Raw genomic sequence first — 382 nt, forward strand, 5'->3', positions numbered from 1 at the left:
TTTTATACTGTTGACAATTTTTTTATAGTCAATAATATTTTTTTATTAAATTTTTAATGGTGACATTGGTTAACAAAATCCAACGAGTTTCAGGTGTACAATTTTTTCTTTTTTTAAATTTATTTAGCTGTTGATAATTTTTGTTGCATTATATTATGCTTACAGTTGCTTGAGGAAAAATCTATTTGCAAAGATAATTTCCTCAGTGCACAGTATAAGTTACTGAAATGATCATAATTTGCTTAGCCTCAGTGTTTTGCAATACACTTAGGGTAGAATTTATTAATGTTATGCATTGCTAAATGTATTGCTTTATGGTATATGAACAAGCATTGACATTTAGTCTTTCATGTATAGCTTATACATAAGCTATATGTATTGA

The sequence above is a fragment of the Rousettus aegyptiacus genome, unplaced genomic scaffold (genome assembly GCF_014176215.1).
Source record: "Rousettus aegyptiacus isolate mRouAeg1 unplaced genomic scaffold, mRouAeg1.p scaffold_m13_p_2, whole genome shotgun sequence".
NCBI lineage: Eukaryota > Metazoa > Chordata > Mammalia > Chiroptera > Pteropodidae > Rousettus > Rousettus aegyptiacus.